General features: G+C 32.4%; 2 long non-coding RNA genes across 2 annotated transcripts in view; one reads left to right on the top strand and one right to left on the bottom strand.

The window, feature by feature from the left end:
* Positions 1–2548: 2548 nt before the first annotated feature.
* Positions 2549–11437, top strand: LOC149580712 (uncharacterized). The gene is made up of 3 exons (XR_016354140.1): positions 2549–2955; positions 5629–5708; positions 11051–11437. It is a non-coding gene; the product is annotated as an uncharacterized LOC149580712 (long non-coding RNA).
* The window catches only part of LOC149580709 (uncharacterized), a 220731-nt gene continuing 203858 nt past the window's right edge, over positions 10427–27299 (bottom strand). Inside the window, exon 3 of the long non-coding RNA XR_016354135.1 lies at positions 10427–10682. This is a non-coding gene — a long non-coding RNA (uncharacterized LOC149580709). The remainder of the gene's footprint in view (positions 10683–27299) is intronic.

Genomic DNA, 27299 nt, shown 5'->3' with positions numbered 1-27299 from the left:
TTCCTTCAAAATTTCATGTGCAAATGATATGAAAAATTTAAACATATTTGAAATACTCTATAGTTCAAACTATATCAAATTTTAAAATTTTCAAACATTAAAGTCCTCTGAACATGGTCATGGGCCTAGATTTTTCAAATACACACCAGAGGGGCCATTTTTATCAGAAACATAGGTGTAATATACCTTTGCAAATAGGAGAAGATGAGCCTTCCAAATATGCAGTCAGAATATGCATAGGTATTCAGTAGTAAAGATTATAGGTAGTTTTGTAAAATCTAGGGCATTCTTAGTAGAATGAGTGATTTTCGTGATTGAGATTCAAAATCAGTTAGAGAGTAGACATGGAGTTTGTTGGCTCTAGATTTAGGCGAATTTTTTTTAAGATTTTTGTTTTGCCTAAGTCATTTAGAATTGGTTTTGGCATGCATTTTAGTGAGATTTATATCTTCTTGCAAATCAGTTACATATTTTCCATCATTCTGAAGATATTTCATGCATTCTTCAACAAGGATAAGATCGAATTTTTAATTATAGAAAGAGTGTAGAGAGAAGATTTTCATCGGAAGGTGGAAGTTTTTCAAGTGGACAAATGGCAGCATCAGATTTGATGTGATATCCCCATTTTTGACATATAATTTAAATAATAAATAATTATTATATATAAAGTAATATTAATAATTATAATATTTTATAAGTAATGTTATATTATAACCATATAAATATCATATTATATATATCACATTATAATAGCAATATGAAAGTAGGAAATGAATGAAATGATAATATAATATAATTATAAATAAATGATGATATTATAATGATTAAAATATATTTTAATATAGAAACACTATATTAATAAGTATCATAATATAATAATATATATAGTTGATATATTATTAAAATAATATATGTTATAATATAATTATTAATATAATATACCTTATGATATTAATTAATATAATTAAGCTTATTAATGTAAAAATACAATTAATTATATTATTATTAATATAATTATTATTATGAAAGGACGTGACTTTGAAATACATATGTATCTATCTTTGTGTGTGTGTGTGTGTGTGTGTGTGTGTGTGTGTGTGTGTGTGTGTAGAATATCAAAAAGTATATTATAGAAATATTATAAAACTCATGAATAAAAAGGTAAATAAATAGATGTTCTGAAAGGGGACGTTACAAGTGGCATTAGAGCATCGATCTTGCCATCTTGTGAAATTTATGCAAAAATATTCATTAAATGTTTCATCAAAGTTTATTTCCCTACAAAATTTACCAAAGACATGATTTTAGAAAGGTTTCTTATGAGAATAGTTGGCCTTAAGTTAGAATTTTGAATTGGAAATTTTAGAAATTAAGTCAAGGATGGGTGGGTTTGAAATTAAGTCAAGGCATTATCTAGTGATTATTGCCATGCTCAAATATGAATGGTCAATACAAGTAAATGATGGAGGCTATGTGTGAAGAATGGAAGTATACAAAACAAGGGTAGCAAAACATAACAAGTACAATACTTACAATACAATCAAGTGCCTACAATATAATAACAATGATGTATAAATAGTTTGATTTCTCAAGTACACTTGGCACTCTCACAGCTAAAATAGATAAAGAATTACACACATTGATAGGGTCATCATACTATTATTCAACATGTATGTAGAGGCGTCTATTTACTAATGTGACAAGATTCAAACCTTGTGTCACAAACAATTTTGTGGATGGAACCAACTTTCAGCATTATGAAGTTACCATCAGCAAACAAAACACAAGCCGAGGGAGATAAAATGGAGAAGAAATAGAAGATCTATTTTTAAGAATAATAGAGTTGGGGGACATTACAAATGCATTTTCATTGGACCATGAAAGACAGTGATGAAGTACGTGGATCGAAGACCATTGGATTTCCATCAAACCTAGCAACATCTAATATTGATGAAGGAAGCAACATAACTTTGAATAAAGAAATACAAAAGAAGGGAAAATAACAGGTCATGAATAAAATAACAAAAGTAAGGGTGAATACCATAATAATTTTTCCCTCCAATATATGCATGTAACTACGACAACATTAAGACTACCTGCCCTATGATAAAGGAGACACAAAAGCATATTGATATGATGACATAAATGAACCATGTCAACACATATTACAAGGAGTATATTAAGAAGGGAATACAAATAAGGATATTAAAACGAGCATACGCTAATCCTTCGTTGTGGAGGATGTTACCTTGGCATTTAATCAGCACAACCATAGAGGGAATTCAAGCACATTAATACAAAATATTCAAGCAAGCAAAATCTAGATCGAAGATAGCCATCAACCAATCCACGGGTCACATACTAAAGCCTACGAGTATAGTTAGAACATTGTATCTTTGTTGGGAATAAAAGTTATTTCACACTCCAAGGCATGGATGGGGGCCAGAGGCCTAAAATATGAAGTTGTCATTAGAAGTGATGAATAGAATTATATCGATGAAGGTTGTAGCAACAATTAAGTGAGCTCTTGGTGGACCCAATATGGAAAAGCCATAGATTGTTAGTCCCTGCCTTTTAAAAGGCAGGGAACTAATGTTTTTTTTTTACCCCCCCTTTTTATTTTTGCTTCGCATCCGTGCACCATTTCCTAAGGTTTTTGCTGTGCGATTAAAAAAATGCGATTATAAGTGATTGGCGAAGAGCATTTTAGCTAGGGTTTTTATCTTTTACGGAAAATTAATATTGGACATAAATAAAGAAGTTGCAAGCTGTTCGAGATTAATGTACATATATCGCATGTCATAAATGTAGCTGGAAGTCGGTGCAAGGACTAATAAATGTGTTTGCAGCAACCACACCGACATTGTGGCCAAATAAGTTCGGTGCATTCTGGTTCGGTTTTCACATTACGAATACCAGTGGTGGAGAGTATAGAGTTGAAGTGCAGGACATCAGGTATGCTATGCTTTCTTTCTGCAAAAGATGTGTGTATTTGTTTCATATGCATACTTTGTTCCAAGAAGTTCTCGGTTGCTAGGGTTTGTCTTTTGCATAAGCTACTATCAAGTTGGAGCGTGCAAGCCTCTTCCATGTAAAAATGACCAAACGAATTTGCTATTGCAAAGCTGATGGTAAACGAATTTACTATTGCAAAGCTGATTGGGACAACCATCGCCAAATGAACTGAAATTTAGGAAGAGGGACTTTGTTTGGTTGGCACTCTAAAGAAAGCCCTTGCCGAAGCAGAAGACAATTCGAACTATGTGGTCCCATCTATCAATTTAGAGGCCGGCTTAAGCTTAGGGGAGAAGTATGCTAGAATACCCAGACCGATGGTTAGCGGTTTGCCTGAAGGAACTGAAGGCCTTACAATTGTCAGGGTCACCCCATTGTTTCTATCTCTTTTAAGCTACTCTTGAAGAATCGATCCTTATTAGTCTTTTTTAAAATTCATCCTCTGTTGAAATTCAAGTTTTGCGGTCAAAAAAATCTCTAAAACTTGGCTTGAAACAACTGCATGCCTCATATCTAGACTGCAGCTTCCAGGTAAGAAAACACCACCATGTCCTAACAACAGTGTAACCCTTTCACATTTAAGGAGTACAATTTCTGGCACCAATCTTTCCGGGTGACTTCCTCTCAACACTAGTTGCAACACAAACAGAAGAGGAGAAATTAAGCTAATGCCCAAATGAAAGGGCTGCAAATCTACAACAGCCACCCTATTTAAAGCTAAGGTTTTCTAAGGGTAGGGCCTTTGCGTAGTGTATAATTTTCTTAGAAATCCGTAACTAGGATGTAGAATTGTGAAGAACTGTAGCTATAGCTAGCAATTTCATTGTTTAAGGGACAATTGCTGCCTATATTACCTTACCAGCAACCACGGAGAAAAATTACAGTAGTTCTGACTCTCTTCCAAGGTACCCTTGCGTGAGAAAACTATTAAACCCTCAAATGTCTCACCCATTTAAATGTTGCTATATATAACCAAATCCTAACTCGGAGATATGTCACTGAATTTAAAGCAATCTTCTAATTTTCAGAATAAAATTTATGGAAATGTACACAACTCCCGGCACAAATACTTCAAAGCAGAAGAATCCATCAAAATAGAATTCAAGTGTAAAATTTATGCATATAATTGGATGGATCAAAGCGAAAAGCAAACTCTAGCCTACGGTTGAATATAGACGGACCAAAGCAAAGATATCCATATACCTTGAGAGCAAGGGCTATAGCAACTCCCACAATCAAGAGGAAAAGGGCATGACAAAGTCTGCTAAATTGTAGCCATTCGAAGGAGCATGCTTTATACACGTGTATGCATTTCCTGCATCGTCCACTAGAATCATTATCTGCACCATATGTACCACCATGTTTTCAGTTAATTATTATGCATATCAAATACAGTGTCTTCAATTTTAATTTGGATTACACCTTATAGTTTTAGTACAAGTAGCACAATAGTAAGGCCTCTGAAAACATCCAAAGTAGCCACTCGCTTGGTTTTCTGCAAAGACTGACTACCATTTTGTACTCCAACTTCTTCTTTTCATGTAGTCATCTGGTTGTCATCAATCTCCCCATCTTTAAGTGCCTTGCCTTCTTCCATCAGTTTTTCCTGTGCCATCCTTCCATAATTATTTGGCAAATATATAACTCAGGGAGGAGGGCGTTAATCCTAAAAAGGATAAATTGCAGCAATCTTTGAAGAAAACATCTGTTCTTGGAAAATAATTCCAAGATAGGGGCACCCACAAAGCCCACAAGCACCATTAAATCATTTTGAAACTTATGATGCTAGCTCCTAAAATGGCAACTTTATAGTGGACTTTATTGCAGGGCAACAACTGTATAAAGCACATAAGCGTTGAAGCGTGAAAAAACAAGAAGAAGAAAGTTGTAACACAAGAGTAGAAAACCACGAGGTTCAGTTTTTGGATTACAACTTTTATGAAAAATGATAAAAGGGAGGCAGAGTACATAGCACATCTCAATCTTAGTGCATAAAGCTCTAGTAATCGGAAGTTCCTTTGTCTTACATATATAATTGTAGTCTCTTAAATCTCATCTATAATTTGAAAAACTTAAAAAATTTACCTATCTAAAAGAGTCAAAAGCAAACCGAAAAAAAAAAATTCAGCGTCAACTTTGGCCACTGATCAACTTATGCATACAGTTCGTGCATGTCTGCACAACATAACATAATATATATGTCATAGTATTACATAGCTAATACAGAACTAAATTTTGCAAGTTTTTTACTTCAATACATTGTCCCCTACATATGGACCTTGTAAAACTCAAGCGAAACACAATATAGAATAAGATGTTTTTGCTACATGTTTACAGCAAAACATAGAATACAAAGTTTTTGCAAGGTCAACATGACTCATGTAAATTGCTGTAAGAAATTTGCTGCTCTCTACTAGCCACTGTATTAAAGAGTAGACAGTTAACAAGGGTTGAAAATATAGATACTCACAGACAATTTAAACTTTTCTTACAGCTAATATGGTATACTTTTGTCTCTTCAGTATTTTCCATTCCATATGTTTCTTGTTATTGTTTAACAAGTATTATGGCACCGAATACCATTTTCAGACTTTAATTGCATTTGTTTTCCAGCATATGAACCCCGCCTACCATGCAACATATGAACCCCAAAAGGCAGGGACTGCTGCTCACACAGAGCTCTTGTTATAAAGGTAATGTATATAAAAATTGAAGGTAATGTCATAGATCGTTATAAAGGTAATGTATATAAAAATTGAAGGTAATGTGTTTATTTATTAATGAGGCATGTATTTTAGTTAAGAAGTGGTAGGAGCTAATAATTAAAAGAGGCATCTTTATTTATTAAAGAGATATGTTCAATGAAAAGAAGATAGGTTTAATAAATTATAATGTTGTTAAGTAAAACTAATTAAATTATCTAAGGTCATCATATTCCAAGACAAGATAAGGCCGGTAGTGGAATGGACTAGGTGACACCATTTGGAGGTACTAGGTAAGGCCTGTGGTGAGATGGGAATTGGGCTACATCATCCAAGGGTACTAGGTAAGGCCTACAGTGGAGCGAATACCCTGGGGTACATCATACAAAGGAACTATCTTGGAGATGATGATGGGAAAGAGATAACAATACTAAGGGAGAACGGTGAGGCCCATGATTAGGTAATAGGGTACCCTATTATAGTTTCTCCTCCCATGCTCAGGAAATGATTAGTTAATGTTATAATGAACTATACTTTTGATTTGACAAGTCACTATAAGATTAATTTTCTCTAAATTGAGACTATAAATACCTTTTTATTGATATAAGGAAATCCTAAAAGGGGAAATTTATATATAAATGTGTATTGATGATTTTTGGTTGCAAGTTAACAGTCAAGGAATTGCATAATGTGTGTATTGTGTGTTTACATCATGTATACTTTGTGTCTTCAACTATCTGCATCGTGTATGTTTCATGTCTTCATATGTCTACATTGTGTCTGCTTCATATTTTCATTCATTAAAGATGTATATCTCATAAATCTTCTAGGCCTTTTGTATGCAAGTATGTTATGTGTCTATGAAGGAGCTTATGTATGAATGATTTTGCTTGAAGACAAGCAAATTCAAGAGGGGGGGATTGTGATATCCCCATTTTTGACATATAATTTAAATAATAAATAAGTATTATATATAAAGTAATATTAATAATAATATTTTATAAGTAATGTTATATTATAATCATATAAATATCATATTATATATATATCACATTATAATAGCAATATGAAAGTATGAAATGATAATCTAATATAATTATAAATAACTAATGATATTATGATGATTAAGATATATTTTTAATATAGAAATACTATATTAATAAGTATTATAATATAATAGTATATATATATAGTTGATATATTATTAAAATAATATATGTTATATTATAATTATTAATATAATACAACTTATGATATTAATTAATATAACTAAGCCTATTAATGTAAATATATAATTAATTATATTATTATTAATATTATTATTATTATGAAAGGACGTGACTCTTTGAAATACACACACACACACACACATATCAAATATCAAAAAGCATATTACAGAAATATTATAAAACTCATGAATAAAAAGGCAAATAAATAAATATTTTGAAAACATTACATCTGATCTAGGAATTCTTCCTATCTTTTTAATCTCTTCTCTTCTCTTTCTTTAGGCTAGGATCCCAAGTTTTTCGAACAAGCTCTCCATTGGGTTTTCACCATTCTTCAACATTTCTCTCTATATAAACAACAGTTAATGAAGTTTTATAGATAGTCCTAGTCTATTCAGTTGTTTTATGAGTTAATTTCATGCATCCTTGTATATTTGTTTCAAGGAAATAAATAAATGCAGCGACAAGTTTATCTTCAATCTGAATCTTGTCTCATATTTGTGTTGTTTGTAATCTTTTGTGGTTTGTGAACAAAGAGCACAAAACTCAGTTGCAATATGTTTTAGGTTGTATGTGTTGATATGTTTTGCTTGTGATTCAAGGAGTCATCTAAATGCTTAGTTTATCATCACAGGGTTCCAGATTTCATGAAAGGATAGGTCGAGTATGAGACTCAAAAATGATGCAGATGTCTGATTCACAAGGTGAATAGGTAGATCTAGAAATCTTGATATATGAGATGTATTAATGATTTCTAAGGATTTATGTTAGTGATTTGTGGAATATCCCAATAGATAAGGCATTGATCAGCTATAGGATCAATGTGGTTTGTTGTTCATGTGTTGGTGATGCTGAAATCAATCTTTAATCAATTATCCTTTTCCCTTTTTGTTGAAGAGATGAAAAGAGTTTCCCACACTTAGTTTATCAAGTTCATGAGTCATGTTATTATTTATTTCATGTCCATGATTGTTTGCATAAGAAATAGAAGATTAAGGGTATTATTTGCTTTATAAGATTCAGTTATATGCTTTGAACATGATACCATATGAAGAATCTGAGGTTCACCCACCTAAGTGTTGTAGATCATGAAGTAGGAGAAGGAGTATAGCCTTATAATTGGCCCCGATGTCTGAATAGGTATGTTGAAAATGGGAATTAGCTGCCCCTAGATGTATTCGTTCCTATCATTGGGTTATTAAAAAACTGTTAATTCAAGAGCCAACATGCCCAAAAATAAAATAAAAATATGCATACTCCTTAGTGTTAAACCATATTAATCCAAGGATAAAGTTGGAATTTGTTGAATGGTGGGGGAAACAAAGAATCAATTCCATAAAATCTCTAAATTCAGATTGTCACAGAGATTCAAATCTACAATAAATTGGCTAATTCTAAATTTGAAGATTTGCCCAAAGTAAAATCTTGTCAAAGGAACTGAAACATGCAACCAAAATAATCAAAATTTCCTCTAAAATCTTCTCGACAACCGATTTTGGAATCCAATGCAAATTTATAATCTTCAATGCATTAAAACAAAAGAATTAATTTATTTTACTGTATGTAAATTGATTTCTTCCACACAAAATGAAAAGAAGCCACCTCTATTAAACCCAACATTGATATGCATACAATCTAAAATTGTGGACTCTCTTTCCTTGCAAGGACAATCAGAGAATTAAATTAAAAGTACATTATCTCCTTCTCTGTTGCTCATTATTTCTTGAGTGACTCCAATATTTTATAGTTTCCATGGGTAGTTACAAATTAAACTACCTATACCTATTTTGTTCACCTTCTCAAGAAGTTTGGTTCTTTTTTTTTACATTTTAATGATGACCTTTGAAAACTTTATGTTTGGAATTAAATAACTTGCATATAAATCTCATCACATATTGGATAATCTTATGGGTTCCAAATATCATAATATTTTATTTTACTTGTTGTAGCTTGTAAACTTCTTGTAGCAGGGGTGCTCATGCACCATACTCTTGACCATGAAAATTTAGCTTGCAAAACAAAATTTGCCTATTTTTCTTCAACTCTAAACAGATGCCTCTACTGCAATTTCCATCTTGCAACTATAACTCCCATCAATTGAGTTTGTGTTAGCTGTCATCATTGGTGCTTCCCCTAAACATAGGTCCACTCCTCAATGCTACATCTCACACAAACAACTTGCTTCACACAAGATTCCTCTCTCGCCTCTGTCCCTCCAAATCTTTTGGAAAGCAACTAGACCTCCTTCTCAGGCCCTAGATCATCTCCTATGTATGATCCTTTAGGTAGACATCCATGTCCACCTTTCTATAGCTAGTGAATGTACACTAGAAACAAAAACTCATCAACAAAAATCAAATACCCAAGTACTTACTCAACCAAGATCTTTGTTGATCTTTGATACTATTCTAATACATACACATCCAAGTCCTTCTTCAAATATGCAAAATTAGACATGATTATTTATCAATTTTGTCATTAAGAGGCAAATAAGCTTTCTCATAATCTTATTACTATATTTCAAAGTTCTAATACTACCATTATAACCAACCTTTAATCATTCAATAACCATATTCTAGTTGAAAAAGTGATGCATGATGACATATTCCTCTAATTTCTATTTCATGCTAAATTTGATACTCTATTCCAATCTCAAAACCAAAATATTTATATTACCAAACTTTGACATAATTGATTCTTGATTAGTTTCTTAACATGAAACGTGATTTGATTTTGCCATCAATATCGATTCATAGAATCAATCTTTGCCCAAACAATAATGAAGGTGGTCCATTCATATTTCCATTACTGTTAGAATTTAATCCAATACCAAACATTTAAAATTGTTTGATTAGCCAAAAATGTGCAAACCAATTAAAATCCAAATATCATTTTGTACAAATAAATGGAAATCATATTTCATAACCGATCAAGTTGAAACCTTTTTGGAGTCTATTCTTGGAAGAGACTAAAACATCATTCAAGTCATTTCTTCCATTTCAAAATTCTTCAACTAGAATTGATTTGTTTCCAAAATAACCCTGATGCCAACCATCAATCAATAAATGTATGAAAGCATTATAAACAAGGGTTGTTTTGCTCCAGCTAGAGTCCCTGCCTATTGCACACACACAAAAAAATTGAAATGTCCATAAAAAAACAAAACTTATAGTTTGTGTGATGGTTTATTGATTTTGGGATAAAAAAACAAAAGCAAAAACAAAAATTATGTGTGATGGTTTTAAATTCTTGCTTGAATTATATTGTAAATAAAATATAAATGACCAATTTATATTTCATTTTAAATTAAGCATTTTGTACATTAGATTATAAAAAATATTGAAATAGTAATGTAATTAAAATAATTAATAGATAGAACCAAAAGATACCATTAATCATATAGCTGAAAGAATGAACTAAACAACATGAACTTGAGAAGGATAGACATTTTGAAAATAACTTTAATAACTATATACGGTGAGTACTATTTGATCAAAATAATAAAAACATTGAAAGACTTATGACATAATGTAGCATATATTTTTAAGTCTGACAAAAATCATGATCTAATGTAGCATATGTTCTTAAGTATAAGAAAAATGTGTAGTTGTAATTGCTTTTGTTATGACAAAATTCTTCACTAGGTAGTGCCTAGTTTTTTTATTGTAAAAGATAAAATTGATAGATGCTTTTTCCTTGCTTTAATTTTTTGCATTGCTTCCCACCGTCATTTGACCTGCATTTCATAGAGATGAGGTTGTTAGTTTTAAATGCTAAAAAATAGTATGATGGTATGACAATAATTTTTTAATACAAGTGTTATGATTATGTGAACTTACGTTGTTATTTTTTGTTGCAATTGAAATGATGTTATTATTCATCTCCATTGTGAAAGTGCCTTGAATTTCAAACCTTTGTATCATGAACACTATTGAAGACATGTCCTTTTTATAAATTTCAAATGGTACTTGGGAAAATTGTGGAAAGTGTTGTTGGACGACTTTGTCATGAATGTTACAATCAACAATTTTATCTTCTATTTGTATTATGCATTGCAAAAATGGTTCATATTTGAAGGTTGATATTTTTGCACGTGTGATGCAGTGCATGTTGTTTGTGGTGGAGGCTTGGGGCAAAGAAGTTAGCTAGTGACAAGAGGTGCATAACAGTTGGTATGGTGGTAGATAAACATTTTTTACCTTCAACAAGCCGGTCACCTATAAGTGAATTGAATATGTAAGAATATGTAAGAATAATTTTTTTTTTAAAAAAATCTATTTTCAATATCAATGTTGCTAATTTGTAAATGTTTGATTTATTTTCTTTTTACCTAGAAAATTGTTGAAACAAGTTTTTGTAGAGCATCTTTTGAGCTGACATCGTTGAGGTTGTCAATAATTGTTGATGGCAATGTCTTAATGATGTTTGTGCCCTTTGGACTAGCATGGACAAAATTCTTCAGCAATAGTAGTGGTACTTTTCCTGATGCAAGTATTTGTTGTAGTTTTGCATAATCTTGAACATTATATTTTGGAATTGTGAGCTATAAATAGTGGAAATGCATTAGCCATTGTTAAATATAGTTGTATTTTGCTAAAAGAATAAAATAAGTTGTAATACATAACCACAGAAACTTACCAATGTTGTGTCTGATGTTGATTTCCCATCTTTGACATGTAACTGAATTTCATTTGGTGTCTGGTTGTGTCCTACAACTAGGATTCCCAATGTTCCAACTGGGTAGGTACTTGGTGATTGGATAATTTGAGATATGGTTGAGTTAGGCATTAATTTTTGTTGCTCACACACTTTACCAATATTTTCAATAGATGTCTCTGCATTAAGCTAAAGGAAATAATAAATGTCACGCCTTTCAAATGTTGTTTTTCTTTATTTGAAAGTTTGTTATATGAACAGTTGCACTAGGCAAAAGCTGGTTAAGAAATGTGTCAATTAGTTGGTTGGTGATATTTTTTGTAATAGTCAGTTGCCCATCTACATCCATAAGGTCAGCGTGCACTATCTGTGCTTTGGCTGGGGTCGTTGGATTTTTGGCATATGCAGGACTATAAGTTACAAGTACATCACCTTCAAATGTAGGGGCAAACTATGTTTCAGAAATGTCCAGTATGCTAGAAGGGTGTTGTACTTCAACTTTTAACCTGTAAAGAGGTGACATTTTTTATATTAGATAATGAATTATGGTGAAAGTTGATAATAGTATTATACAAGTGTAATATAATTCTTACCTTTTTGCTTGGTGGTTTTCAACATTGCTATTTTGTGGTACTCCCATTTTTTAATGTGCACTATCTTTTAGTTGACAATATTTTAATTCCTAAAATGGTTTTAAGATATGTTAGACAATTACTACTCAAAAAGTTATGAGTATAAAATAATGAAATGGATTTTTAAAAAAGTTTCAATACATTTCACAATTGAGAAAGATTTTGTATTAAAGAACTAATAGCATGATGTTGAAAATGAGCGTGCAAGATGACAAATACTTTGAAAATAAGTCACTTAACCAAGTTAAAAGATAGGATTGTACATGCATTACTTGAGATATGAGGAACATAATGTTGTCATAACACCTATTCAAGGAATTGAACACTTGCTTTATTTTGGTTGAAAGAGATTGCAATTGTATAGGCTAGAGTTGGATTTGCAAAGATATTGCGTAATGGTCTGACCAATATGTATCTAGGATAGTAAAATGTGTAGCAGCAATATCAATATTATGAATCCAAAATTGATCCAACAAACTTCCTGTATGTGGTGTCGGGTTGTGAGCAATCAAGAATCGTGCATGTTGTTGCATAAGGTTGATGAGCATTGTTTTTTTATTTGCAGAACATAGAATGTCAGTGTTGAAGTCTCCTGCAATAATGAGTTTGCAATTTGTTGGAAATGTGGTAAAGATATTTAATATTAGATTTAATATGTCATCCATGGGTGCACTTGGTCTAATGTATACATTTCTGATGCACAGAGTATTGCCATCATGCAGAATATCAACAGTCAATGACTCTAAACATTTTGTTGCAAAAGTTTGTGTTTTTAGCAATGTAGTTGATTTGGTACAACAAGTCAGTAGGCCATGTATGGACATCGAAGGATAGTAGTTGTATTTTTCATTTAGATTTTGAAGGTGTTTATGATTCATGTCTTTTGTTTCTTGAAAGCAAATTATAGTTTCTTTAAGCAAGTCATGGTCATGGAATATTTCTTGTTCATGTAATGCAAAGATTCGAGAATTTAAAGAGCAAATGATAAGATGTTTGTTTGATGTAAAAGATAGGTTGTATTGAAGTTTCCATTGGGCCATTGTTCGTAGATGTTGCATTTCGTCATTCACTTTTTGAGATATTCTAAAGTTGTGGTGTTCTATTTTGTTGATCAAGTATAGTGTTTCTATGTTTCTAACACAAGATAGAGTAGTGTAGGTAAGACCATGTTGATAGGCTTTGCAAGGATCAAAAGAAATTGAATCCATTGTAAGGCCTTGCGCTCTATGGATAGTTCATGTTGATGCTAGTTGGATAGGAAATTGTGTTCATGTGACATTTTTTGTTGTTGTTTTAACTTTTCTAGATATTCTTATTATTGGAGTCCATGAAGGCAGAACACAACTTGTGTATAGGCTTTGCATTTTTTGTCGTCATAGTTTTCCAATTGTGGTGTCATTGAATTCAATCCATACGATTTCATCATGTTCAGTTGTGTATAGTTGGAAGATTCCATCAGCACCATTTACTAGGCCATCTTTTGTGTCTAGGTTTCCACCAATTAGTTCAACCAGAATTTTAGGCTTTATATAGATTGTAGTAGGCAATGTTGACTTCTCAAGTTGAAAGTGAGTATTTTCAATCAAAGTTTATTTTTCATCGATAGCATCCAATATAAAAAGTTTGGTGGACAAAAATTGTAACATTTTTTTGTTGTGGACATCGACTGATGAGTTTCTATGAAACAAGTATGGGAATCTTGGATCATTAGGAGGATACCTATGACATATTGTATTCAAATGGAGGATGTCCTGATCATTTTGTTGACCAACCCTTGTACGGTTTTAAAAAGAAATGAATTGCTCATTTTTTTGTCGAACAATGGTTTGTAATTCAAAGCATAGAATTTTGTCAATCCAAAATGTGTATGGCATTTTCTCATTACCTATTTTGGGGTTTTTCAAATATCCAATTATCACATACAGGTTGTACTTGGTATAAATTACACAAAAAATGAGATCAACATTGCCAAATGGTTTTTTTGGTGTTTTTTTTATTTGATGAAGCCTTGTATCAATATTATATAGCATTCTAGAGCCAGTTAGTGAGGCTTCGTCTATGAGCAAAATTTGAATCTGGCCTAGTTTCTTGCTTAGATTGTCAAGGGTGTTTGAGTCCAAAGGTAGCATCTTTGTAGAGCTACAAGGCAAATGAAAAATGGAATGTGCAGTGACTCCACCTGCATTTTATGCAACTTTCCCTGTGGAAGCAACAATAATGCCTGTAGGCTTTAGTAGGTCACTTTGTAGTTGCTTATCATAAATCCGAATCATTGTTTGGAAGAGCACTTTCACTGTGAATGTTTTTCCTATGCTAGCTCCTCTTGTCAAGAATAAATATATTGGTTTTCTAGGTTCAATTTTCTTTTTCATTATGGCATTCTTCACTATTGATTGTTGTTCACAGTTTAGTTGTCTTCACAGTTGAAAATAGTCTTGGTTCTTGAGCAAAAAAGTGTGAGTTATTTCTGAAAATAATGAAGAATAATTTCCTTGTACAGATTTTGTTTTTTGAGCATAATTTAGGTCATTTATTATGTCACATTTTTCTATTTCATTTTCCCTTTTATCCATGTCGTCATCATCATCATCAAGTTTTATTGTGGGACAACTATCATTGTTAATTTTTGTTGCAATTTTTTCAATATCACCCCATATCTGGTCTACTTGTGCAGTAAATAATTTTTCAATTTTTTCAATTTGTGCTTTGTATGCATGAAATACTTCACTCCATGTTGTGTGTCCAAATAGTAATGATTCTCCATTATCTCTAAATGGAACATAAAGCATAAGTTTTTTTCTGTAGTAATTTTGAGGGTCAATATGTGGATTATATTTTACATATCGTATGATCTGTGGCTTTTCCCTCTATTTAATCTTCAATGGGTCACTAGAGTGAAAAGCTACATATTCAGCTAGTGTTATATTCTTGAAGTATTTTGGGTGTTGTATGTATTTTTCCACTGCCAAAGGATACATAATATTTTTAGAGTCATCTTTCTCCTTTGACAATAGTGTAGGGCTTTTTAACATGAAAATCCTTTTTCTTGGTTGTGCAGTATTGATGAAAGTTATTTTTCTAGAACTTTTGCATAGTGGGAGTGAAAGAGCAATGTGCACTATTTGGTGAGAAGACATTTGTTGGTAGTTAAGTAGTGCATTGCCTAGTTCTTGAATGAATTGCATCTTTTCATTTTAAGCATAAGTGCATTGTTGTTGTATTTGGCATAATGCAAATGATAATGTCATGTCTTGTTTTGTCATATATGAGCTACAATAAGATGCAGCAATATAAGCATCCAATATAAATTGTGTATCTGTATTTGCATACCATAGTTGTGGCACCTCCTTAGCAAATGCATTTATCGAAATATTAGTTGAATTCCTCTTTAACAAGATAATTGTTCATGATAGTGTTGTAATCTACCTCATTAATTTGGAATTCATGCAAGAAATTAACAAATGTAACTTCCTTTGTGTAATGTTTACTTTGCAATTTGTTGAAAAGTTCTTTTGCTTTATCTCTTAATGTAGGATTACTATTTTCCAAGGGCTCCAATATTGTTGTTTGCTTCATTGAAGGCAAGGGAAAGCTAAAGTGACAAATAGATGTCTTGAACTTTTTGCAAGTTTTTGTATAATGATGTGTTTGCATTTTGACAAGATTTGTATCTAATAGGTTTGAGTCACATGAAATATACTTGTCAATGAAGGCTTCTATGTCAATGTTTTCACAATATCCATATATGGGTGCATCTTTAACCCACAACATGAAATGTACATGGTCATTTCCTCTATTTTAAAATTTTGTAACAAAAAAGTAGTTAGATACTTTGCCAAATAGTTTTGGGTTCTTTATCATCATCTTTCGAAATGCATTAACCCTGTGGTTGAAATAGCGACTACAAAGTATTGGGTTTCTTCTTATTTCAAAGTCCAAGTCTATATCTTCTATGGTTTTAGTGTATTTTTCATGTCTCATAGATGATAAATTTTGTAATGCTTTGCATAATGGCTCCCAGTAGTACTCTGCACTTGTCAATGTTACAAAGAAAGTCGGGGGCCCTAGTTTTTGAATCATTGCAAATATATTTTTCCTTGTATTTTGTAGATAGTCGAGTGATGTTCAAATACTTCTAAGTGATCTAAAACCTAGTGGAGATTTCAAAAAAAAATGAGATTTGAAGGTTTACGAACATCCTTTGCAAATAGTTTTTCACCCTTCAATTCAGCTTTTCTTATACAAACCCATGCTAGTGAGGATATTTTTTGAATAATTATTTTTATGGCTTTGAAAAAAATATTGGTTATGTGTGTTGCAAAGTCATTGTCTTTATGCTTAAGTTTCCACTTTGTTATTTTCTGGTATGTAAAACTTTTACTAACATCTTCTGGTCTTGCAAATCCATAGAACAATGTTGAAAAATTCATTTCTTTTAAGTAAGTGTCTCAGAAAATGCTAATAGGTTTGAAACCTTCAAATGGTGCAATCTCAATAATTTTTGTATCAAGGTCTTTGACTAAATGTGAGTCATTAAACCAATGGATGAGTTTTTCAGCTATAGGTTCTTCCCCGTCCTCAGGCAAAAGACTATTGGCTTCAATATCAATATCACTGCAAATGCTCTTGTTTTCTTTGTAACAAATCCATCCAATATTTTTTTATCAATATATTTTCATTTTGGTACAATGGTGTTTTTGATAAGGATGTTAAAGCATTGATTACATAGGAAGGTCTAACATTGCCTTGTGTATATGCATTTTCATATTTCAATTTTTGTTTTAGTTTCACTGTGACTATTATAAATTCATCTATTTCTCTAAGAAATGCTTATTGTACTTTATAAAATCTACAAGAACGTTGATGATTGTACCATTCAAGCCATATTGTGCTCTTTTATATCCTAGTTGTCTTATTTGTGCAAAAGCAATATGCAAAGACACAAGCCTCTCTTCTAGAGTAGCAAGGAGTGGACAATGCCTATTTTTTTATTGCATCTTATGTTGCATGGCACAACAAATGTAGGTTTCTTTTTATTTTTTATCAATTTTATACATTGTTTACAAACTACTTGTCTTAGTGAAATTGATTTAGTAGTGATTGCAATTGAAAGCAAAGAGTAAGCATTGTGAAATGCATTGTTGATTCTAGAAATGTCCTTTTCAAAGCACAACATTTCACAAAGGGTGCATGCTTATGTTGGTGCATCATTGATTTCTTGTAGGTACTCCTTAATAGACTTTTCAATTCTATTGTCTATTATTGTTCTATGTCCAGGACTTGTTGTTTTGCAACTTGATCTTGTCCTACAAAATGCATATCTTATTTTGTTCTTTATGTTGGATCTTATTTGGTTTTTTTTTTTTTTTGTAGTAGGGTGATCATTGGCCTCATTTGCTAAGCAGTTGTCTTTATTGTGTATTTCTTGTAGGTACTCCTTAATAGACTTTTCAATTCTATTGTCTATTATTGTTCTATGTCCAGGACTTGTTGTTTTGCGACTTGATCTTGTCCTGCAAAATGCATATCTTATTTTGTTCTTTATGTTGATCTTATTCGGTTTTTTTTTTTTTTTTGTAGTAGGGTGATCATTGGCCTCATTTGCTAAGCAGTTGTCTTTATTGTGTATTTCTATTTTTAGACATCACAATGAAACGTGAGATTTTTTTTTGTATTTCAGTTTTTAGACATCGCAATGAAACACAAGTATTTGTTTTTGGGGTTGCCAAAGTAGCAAGATGATCATTGACTATGTTTTCTAAGCACTTACCTTTACTATGTATTTGTCTTTTTATACAATGCAATGAGTGTTAAGCTTCAATTTTTTGGCTTCCAAAAGATGTGGTTTACAAAAAATTGTGATCATTGCTATGTATTCCATGTCACAACTGTTGTTTTTCTTTAAGTGGCTCATAATGGTAATGACCTGAACTAGTTTTGAAACAAATCAAGTTAATGATTCTTGAGGGTTCTATAGAGTTGCAATACATTTTAGATTTTGGATTTGTTATTGCTTTCCATGCGCATATAGATGTACGAAATATGTGTGAAATCCATAACAAACAAAAAGTAGAAACTTCAAAACCATTTACAAAATATGGTATTCCAATATCGGCAACAAGTGTTTACATTCGCAAAAGAAAATCATTGTTCAATATTGTGCATTGTTCAGTCTTCTCAAAGCAATGTAGCGCAAATCTATTATTTTTTGTCAATGCATTAGCCAATGATTGGGCCATGAATAATTGTAAAGCAAGTGCATCAAACTGACTATCAACCAAGATAGCTACTGCACCAAACATGCTTTCACCACATGTCATAACAAATGCAGGCAAGTGATCTAGACCAATTTCTATGAAGTTGTGAGCACTTTCATTCCATATTTTGGTTATGTCGCAATGTACGATTGGCATTTGTGTTCCATAGTTTGTAATGCATTGCATGTGCTTATTCTTGAGAATATTGGTTCATAGTGCCCAACTAATGGATTAACATCATGAAAAAGAATAGATATTGGGGTGCTTGTTCCATTTTTGTTGAAATGTAAATACAGTTTTTTGTGTGTTAGAGACCAAATGCATATTGATATGTTCAACCAACATGCTAGCCACTAAATAAAAAATGTATCACCCCAAAGACCAACCTCACCAACTATGTTAACCTCAATAACTGAAAGTCTCATTCTACGCAAGTATGTGGTCTTATCATTTACCCTATGAAAATCATACAAAATTGTTGGGTGCAGCTCATTTTGAAAGCAATTCAAAGCTATAGTACAACCATTATGAACACAATGTAAGAAATGGTCTACAAGCCCACTGCAGAGTTGAGTTGGTGTATAACGACAATGAAGCAAAACATGTATTGTATCAAACAAATAATCACCAACCTTGAAATTGAATAAATGTGTTCGAAAGCAATGGACATAATTTGGGGCATCGTCAATCAAAACTATTTATGTTTGTTCATTTTCTTTATACATTTTGACTACAATTTGATTTTGTAGGACTTGTCCTAGCTTTTGACAACTCTTTTGAAATGATTTTTCCATTTCTTTGATGATGGAATATGAAATTGTAAAAGTAGTAGTTTAAATAAGACAAAAACGAAACTATAAATTAATAAGAAAATAAATATATTTAAAATTTTGCATCAAAAATTTGTAAAAAAATGTAACTGATCTTGTTCAATGACTTGCTAGATTTGCTAAATTTAATGTGTAGTGAAGGCCCTATAAGACAAATGAGAATAAGTTTCAAATTTTGAGTTATATACTACTTCATACATTGATCATGCCAAAATAAAGTTCAACTTGTTCACCATGATTTGAGTTTGTGTAAAGCACAAATTAAAAAATTGTTTGATTTTGTGAGAGAAATCAAATCTACTAGAAAACTCTAAATAATATGTTCTCTAAGGTTGATATTAAAATTTTATATGCAATAATTATATAAAATTTATTGATAGTAAAATCCAAATATATATACACTTTAAATACATTAAATATAAAATATTAATAAGATTTTTTACTATTTCACATAATATATTAAATATAATTTTATTAATCATATTTAAATTTAAAAATATAATATGATTTATATTATAATTCAAGAAAAGTATAACAACTAAAACTATGATTTATATTAATATAATAATCCTTTTTATTAAGATTTGTATCTTTGTATTTCTAGTAATTGTATAATTTGTTATATTATTAAATACTTAAGAATCTATATTTAAAATTGTAGGTGAAAATATCATTTTCATAGAAATATTCCTAACTATTATTCTAAAATAATATCTCCATTTCTTTTTCATGATAGCTAGATTTTGTTTAAGATTAAAAAAAGTTACATAATTTCATTTTTTTTTTAAATTGTAAAATAATAACTAAAATTCAATTCAGTTTTGTCTTATTGGAATTTTTTAAAACTTTTTTTTTAAACTATTAAAAACTTAAAAACTTGATTATTTTAAAAAACAACCATCTTCTCGTATATCTTCACCAAGATAAAGCAAATAAAGACACCAAATAATGTGAAATTTGTTGTTCCAACATTCATTTTAGTGGTGAGCATAGGATGCAAAAGAAGAGAGATGATTAATGATATCCATAAAAATTAGGTATAAGAAATTATGATGATCACTGCATGGAGTGGGGATTCAAAGCAAGATAGTCATCACATAGTAATCAAAGTCACAGAATGGAAATCACACATAAGAACTTGTTTGAATTAACAATTTTCAGAAAACATCCTTGTTTTTGTTCCATTCCCTCAGAAACCTAAGATAGTTGCATATAGACGAACCATTCTATGGCCTCTTGTGGAGATCCAAGTCTTTGTCTATCAAAAGAATAACAAGAAAAGAAAAACATTGTTTGATGTAAAAAAACCTAAATCAGAAAATAGTTCTTATCGCCCCCTCTTTTGTTCTACCAAAAACACATGAAACGGGGAAGACACTGGCTACAGATGAAACACTATCTGTCACCAAATACTGCACAAAAGATACAATTGAAAACCCTAAACCAATTTTCAAAATTTAAAAACTTGAAAGACTATTCAAAATTTAATAAAATTCATGTGATTGTCATCATCCTCTCTACAAGGCCTGGCAGTTAAATCTGGTGAAAAAGGCTTAATGTTGGTCCATTTTGGTGCGTGAGGACTTTTCACTATGATCTTTTTAATTTTTTTAATATGCTAAATGGAGCAGAGTTAGGGTTGTATTTAGAGGTATTTGATTTATGTTTACTAGTTTTCAAATTTAAATAAATAATAATAAAATAATGAATAACATTAATTATAATTTTTCATTAATATATGTTCTTTTTAATGTTTTTAACGTGCTATGAATCAAATACTAAAAACATATCTATCGAAAGAAATGGTACAAGATAAAGATACTATAGAACCTAAAACTCTCATACATAATATGAGAAAACTAGTTACTATTCTTTAAGATTTGAAATTTTCATTAATATTCATTAATTTTTAATGTTCTTTAACATTCTATAAATAAAAAACATTAGTTATCAAAAAAAAAATTCCATGAATAAAACCCTAAACTTTAAAGGATTATTCCATCTGAGCTACATCAGTTGATTCTAGCACACCTAGTATATCTTTGTAGCCATGAAATCCCAAAATATGTGGCCCAAATGATTAGGGTAGAAAGAAACATGAGAAAATCTCTTGGCATCTTCAATTTGGCAACAAGCGAATACCTGAATGGATTTAAGCACAACGAGGACACTTTTGGCATCATGATTGGCAGGCTCGTCGCAACAGGCCAGTTCATAGAAGTAGAATTATCATCTTGCCCATGCTAAGAAAAAACCAACAAAAGTAGAGGACTTGATAGTCTTGGTCTTAGATTGGTTTTGACATTTGAGTGTCAACACACTTAACTAAATTCTCAAGTTAATGCTGAGTATAATACAAAAGTCAAGTTACAATGTATGCCAAGTTAGAGAATTCAACAAGTGCCAAATAAACTTCAGGTGCCAAGCAATCTTCAGATGCTGAGTAAAGTTTAAGTGTCAAGAAAAGTATAGGTGTCGAGTCACTATAGATGTTGAGTGAAATAGAATTGCTATAGGAGCCGAGCGAGCTAGTTTTTCTATATGTGTCAAGCATTAGCAACTAGTATGTGTCGAGTAACACAGAAATCAACGTATGAGTTTGTGTCTTCACTAACTCAGATGTAAATCATTTTTGGAGCCAACATGGATGAATCTCGAAGAATCTTGGAGATAAGAAAGAATCTTTTACATTACCTATGTAATCAACATGCAACCAATAAGAAAAATGTAGAAGGCATGCAACCAATAGAAAAAGAGCGAGAAATGAGCAGGAAATGAAGATTTAATATTGATTGTAGATTCATACCTAATCCTAAGTCTTCAAGATCTTTAAAAGGAGAATGAAACCCTAATGAATATGTAGATGAGAGATGTGTATGGGTGAACTTTAGCGAAATTCAAAGGAGATTTTAAAAGGCTTCGTAAAGAACATAGTAGTATTGCATAATCTAGTTATTGAAGAACAAATTATCAAAATTATGTAGAGTGACATATCAGATCAAGAAAGGATCAAATTAGCAAGAGCAGAACAAGGATCTGGAATCAGCAATTAAAGATTGCAAAGCTATCAGGTCTAAGAGTTTCTAATACTCTCTAGCAATTGTATTAGATATGGAAATCCTATGGACTTAGGTTGGCCTAGCAGCCATTTTTAAATCCTTTAACAGGGTGGCATTCCAAGTGAATGTACAAAAGTCCTTTAACCAGGCCTATTTTTAGAAGGGTAGTGAAATCCTTTAACCAGGTCACTTTTGACAGAGTGTAAGGTCTTTAACAAGACATGCATTTCACAAGGCAGACCATTAGAAGTGATCAAACATTGTAACCTTGAAAAGTTACACATTGCTACAGTGATATTTTGTGGGTGTCGTCCCCACCCCAGTTTTACCTTCTCATTTTGGAGGGTTTCTGGGTTACCAAATTTGTATGTTGTCTATTTTCATGCATGTCTTTACTTTCAAGTTCATTAGATAGATTGGATGCATGTGAATAGTTTTAGTTAAAGGAATTTGAAAAAGTTAAAATTACTTACTTTTGATTCAACCCCCCCCCCCCTCAGAAGTAAATCTTCCCACTTATTAATTCCAATAATTGGTATCAGAGCCAAGCTCTCACAAGAAGGAGCCTTATAGCTTGGAGAAAAGATCTGGAAATGGAAGTCTAGAAACTTTGAAAAATCATAGAGAATCAGGCAATTGACATACAACTTGCTTTACATGCTTTGGAAGAAGCTAGAGGAGAAATGAGAAAGTCCTTAAAAAGAAGAAAAGAGATTGCCATAGCTCAGAATGACACATAGTACAAGGAGATTGACACCTCAAATCTATTTTCAAATGGAGATTCTAAAGAATTTGATGCAGCAATAGCAAACTTGATGGAAAAAAATAGAGCTCAAGCAGAAGAAGTCAAAATACTCAAGCTTGAACAAGAATCACAAGCCATGATGCTTTGTGAAGTAACTGAACAAAAGAAAAGAGCCATTGAAGACAAGGCTATGATAGAAGAAGACAAGAGGAACCTTGCTAACAAATTGGAAGAAAAGTCAATTGAGCTTACAAGAATCTCAAACATGCAGCTGGACACCCTAAGTCAAATGATTAATGCACATCATGAACTAAATGTCAAGGACATTGAGATCTCTACACTGAAAATGCAAAATGAACAACTGCAAAATGACTTGAAAAGAGAGAAGGAGATTGCCAAAAGCTTCAAAAAACCAAATGAGGCCATCAAGTACTTTGAGCAGCTACTGAAATCACCAAGGGCTGGTAATGATACTTCAGGACTAGGGTACATCGACACTGAACAAGGAGAATCATCCAAGATTGCAGAAGAAAGGAGTAACAAAGGTAAGAACTCTAAACCTACTTGTCATTTCTATGGTAAAAAGGGACATACTTCTAATGTATGTAGGAGCAAGAATGCCTATCAGCATGAGAAACCTCAGAATGCAAGTTATTGTCATAAGTACAAAAAGCAAGGACATCAAGCACATAACTGTAGGACTAAGACTATCAGAATGCCAAAATTTGAAGCTCATTGCTACAATTGCAAAAAGTATGGACAAAGAGCTTTTCAGTGCAGATCAAAGCCTATGTGGACATCAAATCAGGCAACAAGGGAAGGAAACCATAGTCATCGCTACAATTGGGACTATAACACTAAGTATAGCTATCATTACTGTTAGGAATATGGACACATTCTTGAAAACTGCATAAGAACACATTTTAGAGGAAATTACAATAGATGGTTAAGCCAAACCACATGTTTTAGTTGCTTGAAGATTGGTCATATCAGCAGGAATTGCCCAACAGAGTCAAAGGCACCCCACTCAAAGAATGACAAAGGTAAAGAAAAGGTAGATGTTGAACACATTAGAGGACAAATGAACAAGACATGGAAGAAGAAAGATGGGAGTAGCACATCAAATGAAGGGATCACTTCACGTAATAGGTCAAGTGGTCACACCTCATCCAACTAAGCAAGAGAAGGCATAAGGGATTGACTTACAAAGTTTCATCATGCATCAGTTCCTAGAAAAGAAAGTACTAAAAAAGAGTAGATTAGCATGAACAAAGATGCAAAGTTAAAAATTAAAGACATCACAAGTGTTGCCGAGTTGCCCCCAGATGTCGAGTAAAATTTAGTACAAGTTGAGTTGGTAGAGGAAGCCAAGCGAAGAAGAAATATTAGTTGAAGCCATGTAAGTAATACTCCTATGGAAGCCAAGTAGTGAAAAGGCAATGGAAGCCGAGTAATGTAGAATCCTTTTGAAGTTGAGTAGACAGTTGTAAACATACTGAGCATTAAATGCGATGAAAATAGGGTATATTATCGTATTTTCATTCATTTTTCTTCATCGAGAATGAAGAGCTAAGATGAGAAAGAGAGCAGAGCGAATCCAAAGCAAAGAAACCAGTGTATACAAAGATTTCAATAGCATTCCAGCATGATCTCATCTATTTGAAGGTATTTACAACTATGTCGAGCTATGCAGTTTCGTGTTTTCTTTGTGTTGAAACCCTAGTTTGTGTAAAATGGCATCTAGCTCAAGAAAAACTCAGGAGAAGGAAATATTTAAAGTTCAATTAGTGTCCAAGGAGGTTAGGCAACCCAATTTTCATCAAATCCCAGAGGTTGCATACAAAAATGACCTAGTCGGTGCCCTTTCCATTATACCCCCAAAAGTTGTGATGGTTCAAGACGTAAGGAAATGTTATAACTGCAAGATAGGAGCCATAGGTGATATGGAAATGAGGGAGGCATAGAGAAATTGTGTGATAATGGAGTATTGAAGGATGAATACAAAATTGTTGAGAGGAAGGGTTTAATGCGAGCCCTAGATTTCCCCACAGTGTTTAAGATAGAATGGATTAGACTAGTTTTGAGTTGAATGCATGATGGTAGTTTATGGCTAGAGAATGGCCCCATAAAAATCACTAAGAGGATAGTACATAGAGTGACTGAGTACCCAACCGTAGATCGGCCAAAGACCCTTAGAAGTGACTCTAAGGAGGTAATTGAGAAGAACACGGGTGCAAAATGGAAGGAGAGGGATGACAATTGACACAATCCAAGACCCTCTAGTTGATTTTGTTGTTAGGGTCATTGCACACAAATTCTACCAATCTAGCAGACTCAACAGTGTGCCCTATATAGTAGTGGATGTAGGATATAAACTAGTGAAGAAGGATCACACATATGATCTTGCAAAGTTGCAATTACAATAGATCAATGAAAATCTAGTAGCAATCAAAAGAACAAAGGGAGCATAATGCAAATTTGGTACAATTTTGATATGTATTTTCTTTTATGTACAAAATGAATTCCCTTCTTTTGGAAAAGTGGCATGGAAGAATGATAAGTCAATCATAGCTTAGGTAAATGAATACATAGAGTAGACGAGAGCTAATTTTGAGACCTTGATGACTAGTTATTTTGAAGATTTTAAGAAATCAATGAAGCAGAGGCTCAGAATTCCAATTTCTTTAGTGGAGAAACATGTAAATGAAGTTTGTTTTCTTATATATATTGACTATACATATATACAAGTGGCCATACCAAGAGTGAGATGGTTGAGACCTCTTGGGTATGAGATAAATATAGATGAAGTATTAGTACCGATAACTACTTTATTATCAGAAGAAATTGACAACGATGCACCACATTTTGGAATATATGAGGTGGTGAGATCCAAAGTGGATATGGAGTTGAAAACCGCCTCCACTTTGAAGAAGAAAGACAAGCTTGTAAAGAAGTTGAAAGCAAAGTTTAGAGAAGGCACTGCAAAAGAAGTAGAGAAAGAAGGTGAAGATGTCAAGGGTGATGAAGAAGAGAACATCAACGGCCACTTGCCCTAACCCAAGGTATGGGAGGAGATATCGATGAAGAGGAAGGTGTCGAGTAGGAAGCTCCAAAGGCCAAGCCACAAAAAAGGAAAGCTCAGAAGCAACCAGTTGCCCAGCCCAAAGGGAAGAAGAAAAATTTGCGAAGCCAAGCCCAGCCAAGCCAACTACAAGGGCTGACACTAGGGCTACTACACAAGGGGCAAAGGAGTAGGAAAAACAAAAGGCAACAGAACAAGAAAAACCTATAGAACAAAAAAAGAGGAGGAAGTATGTTGCACCTCCAGAATCAGACAAGGAAAGAACAAAGTCTGATGAAGAACAATTTGGATTGGTAAGACACTCTACCACATCTAAATTAGAAAATATTTGCAATAGTATTAGAGATAATGTTGATTTATCTGGTCTAAAGACCATAGATTTTAATAAGTTGTCAAAAGAACAAAAAAACATAGTGGAAGAGTCTATCTACACTATGATGGCTAAGTTCAAGACTACTCCACTTGAACTAGACACTTCAATGCCTAAGGAGCTAAGTTCATTAATTAAGAATAAGTGCCATTATTGTCTCAAAATGGAGAAAGAAATAAGAGAGTCTACATTGGCTCATGTAATGCCAGACCTCACCAACAGTCAAATAAAAAAGGCTAGTAAGAAGCATGGGAGAAAATTTGCACCCAAATGCAGAGCCTTTAGTATTTTGCAAAATCAAATTGAAGATGTTTTCCAAAAATCCACACAGATGTGGAAATTAATATATGGTTTGACAACTGTAAAGGAAGGACGGGAAGACCCATTTGAGGGTAGGAATGATGAAGAAGAAGAAGAGAATGAGAAAGAAGATGAAAGAGAGAAAGAAAAGGATGAAGGAGAAAAATAAATAGAAAAAGAAATAGTGGAAGAGACACATGGTGAAAGGGTAACAGGTGAAGAGCAGCAAGTAGAACAGAGTGTCCAAGACACCCAACTGCCACCACCAAGTCCTCCACATACAGCACCTACAATTATAGTCATAGTAAAGGATGTTCCTGACGCTTCAGCTCAGAACATCAATCCTTTAATTGTAGAGGATCTCAAGAAGATCCTTCACCAATCAACATTACAAGCATAACTTTGTACAAATCCAATATTGG

The sequence above is a fragment of the Cupressus sempervirens genome, chromosome 1 (assembly GCF_028749045.1).
Source record: "Cupressus sempervirens isolate cs-2001-9-10 chromosome 1, ASM2874904v1, whole genome shotgun sequence".
NCBI lineage: Eukaryota > Viridiplantae > Streptophyta > Pinopsida > Cupressales > Cupressaceae > Cupressus > Cupressus sempervirens.
The sequence above is the reverse complement of the archived record's forward strand: the minus strand, read 5'-3'. Positions and strand labels throughout refer to the sequence as shown.